Consider the following 2,500-nt stretch of genomic DNA (forward strand, 5'->3'; position numbering starts at 1 on the left):
CGGGCATCCCGGAGGGAGCCATCTTTTCGCGGTCTGGTTCTGGCCTTGTGTAGGGAAAGCCTGACGTCAATATCGAAGATTGTCGTGATTCCGTTCCCCCAGCGGCAAAGTGCTCTCGACTTGGTGTAAGTCTTGTTTTCTTCCTTGTGCTGGGCGATCTGGTTTTCTTTGTGTGTGTGAGTGTTAACCCGCCGATGTGTGATGGCTGTAACTGCTGTGATTGTGAAGAATCTTTAGCAATCTTGTACTGCAAGTTTTGTCTGTCAAGCGACACTAGTCTGTTTGACACTGAACCTCGTGGGTTTCCCTGCTGTGTCCTTCCAGTCATTCACACCACGGTTCCTCCCCCAGTTGGCTGACCATTGCGTCACGGAAGCTGTTGTAGCAGTGATTCTTTTGCGGGTTAGATCTAAGTGACGACGGCAGGCGGGGTCGTGTCTTCAACGCGTTAGTGCAGTTTTAAAATCGCGGGTCGATGAGTCTCTGTCTCAATTAAAGATCGCCGAGCTTGGCCCCGCTTTCAGGGCCGACGTCGGTCGCGCTGCGGGCACGCCACAGACGGGAGAGGGCCCTCCCCCGTGTCCCTGGTGGTCTAGTGGTTAGGATTCGGCGCTCTCACCGCCGCGGCCCGGGTTCGATTCCCGGTCAGGGAAGCGTGGCTTTTTCCCCCACCCCGTTTGTTTCCCTTAGAGCCATGCTAGACGTTGAACTCGGAGGAGGTGTTCCGGGTATTTTGCCGACGCGGGAACTTCTGTCATAAAATACACGCATGTCTGCTGTACACTCAGTCGTCCGCAGTAGTGGGTGATATACAGCAGGTCCTAGAAAGGTTGATGAGTAAAAGCGGGTCCCCTTGCCCGGGAGGCACGCGCGAGGAAAGCAGCCGTCGATCCCGGACACCGCTTCCGATTTCAACGGCACTCGCGACAGGTTCCACCGAGATTTGAACTCGGATCGCTGGATTCAGAGTCCAGATTGCTAACCATTACACCATGGAACCGCACGGGAGACAGGGCGACTGTCGATTCCCTCTGTGATCTTCGGCGTCTTCCACGGGCCTGTGCGTGACTTCAGCTTCGCCGTGGCGTCCTTTCTCTGCTTTCTCCGCTGTGTAGCTGAGCCGGGCACCGTGTCTCCCTCCTGTAGCCAGCTGCGTAACTCGGTACGTTTGTGTGCGCGTGAGTCAGGCCCCGCAGCCTTGTGGCTCCATAGCTCAGGGGTTAGAGCACTGGTCTTGTAAACCAGGGGTCGCGAGTTCAAATCTCGCTGGGGCCTTTCGCCCTCCTTTTGCACCCGGAGCAGGGTCTCCCGCTTGTAAAGGGGTATCAGCTGAGGGCCATAATTGTGTGATTACTGGCAAGCAACAGGGTGTGGTGGCTCTTGACTTCCTCTGTCTCTTGCTCGCTTCCTGTCCCTCACTCACACCCCACGCCCCGGGGACGTCACACCCTGCTGTGATAATTGATAGGTGCCGAGGAAAACAATGCCAAGCTGGCTGTCGTTGTCCTCATCAAGTCCCGGGCTCCTCCCCGACTGTGTGGGAACTGACAAGCACTTGCGACAAATGCTGCCATTGGACTCCTTGATTAAGAAGGCGGGGGCCCCTGCGTGGATGAAGCAGCAGTTCAGCAGAAGGGCGAGAGAGATTTTCCTGGAGAGCCTGTGCAGACCAGGAAGCGGACACACTGGCTTCTTGTGTTTTCATTGCCCGCCACAGGCTGCTTTGGCATAAGGGGCCCGACCTGAGCAGCGCGGGCATCCCGGAGGGAGCCATCTTTTCGCGGTCTGGTTCTGGCCTTGTGTAGGGAAAGCCTGACGTCAATATCGAAGATTGTCGTGATTCCGTTCCCCCAGCGGCAAAGTGCTCTCGACTTGGTGTAAGTCTTGTTTTCTTCTTTGTGCTGGGCGATCTGGTTTTCTTTGTGTGTGTGAGTGTTAACCCGCCGATGTGTGATGGCTGTAACTGCTGTGATTGTGAAGAATCTTTAGCAATCTTGTACTGCAAGTTTTGTCTGTCAAGCGACACTAGTCTGTATGACACTGAACCTCGTGGGTTTCCCTGCTGTGTCCTTCCAGTCATTCACACCACGGTTCCTCCCCCAGTTGGCTGACCATTGCGTCACGGAAGCTGTTGTAGCAGTGATTCTTTTGCGGGTTAGATCTAAGTGACGACGGCAGGCGGGGTCGTGTCTTCAACGCGTTAGTGCAGTTTTAAAATCGCGGGTCGATGAGTCTCTGTCTCAATTAAAGATCGCCGAGCTTGGCCCCGCTTTCAGGGCCGACGTCGGTCGCGCTGCGGGCACGCCACAGACGGGAGAGGGCCCTCCCCCGTGTCCCTGGTGGTCTAGTGGTTAGGATTCGGCGCTCTCACCGCCGCGGCCCGGGTTCGATTCCCGGTCAGGGAAGCGTGGCTTTTTCCCCCACCCCGTTTGTTTCCCTTAGAGCCATGCTAGACGTTGAACTCGGAGGAGGTGTTCCGGGTATTTTGCCGACGCGGGAA

At 56.2% G+C, this 2,500-nt stretch overlaps 4 non-coding genes across 4 annotated transcripts; 3 read left to right on the forward strand and 1 right to left on the reverse strand.

Moving 5' to 3' along the window:
- The first annotated feature begins 581 nt into the window (after positions 1-581).
- On the forward strand, positions 582-653 carry trnae-cuc (transfer RNA glutamic acid (anticodon CUC)). The gene has a single exon. It is a non-coding gene; the product is annotated as a tRNA-Glu (tRNA).
- Positions 654-928: 275 nt separating this feature from the next.
- On the reverse strand, positions 929-1,000 carry trnaq-cug (transfer RNA glutamine (anticodon CUG)). Its single transcript has one exon. It is a non-coding gene; the product is annotated as a tRNA-Gln (tRNA).
- A 202-nt stretch (positions 1,001-1,202) lies between these two features.
- Positions 1,203-1,275, forward strand: trnat-ugu (transfer RNA threonine (anticodon UGU)). The gene has a single exon. It is a non-coding gene; the product is annotated as a tRNA-Thr (tRNA).
- Positions 1,276-2,333: 1,058 nt separating this feature from the next.
- Positions 2,334-2,405, forward strand: trnae-cuc (transfer RNA glutamic acid (anticodon CUC)). Its single transcript has one exon. It is a non-coding gene; the product is annotated as a tRNA-Glu (tRNA).
- The last annotated feature ends 95 nt before the right edge of the window (positions 2,406-2,500 follow it).

The sequence above is a fragment of the Atractosteus spatula genome, chromosome 6 (genome assembly GCF_055471065.1).
Source record: "Atractosteus spatula isolate fAtrSpa1 chromosome 6, fAtrSpa1.hap1, whole genome shotgun sequence".
Taxonomy (NCBI): domain Eukaryota; kingdom Metazoa; phylum Chordata; class Actinopteri; order Semionotiformes; family Lepisosteidae; genus Atractosteus; species Atractosteus spatula.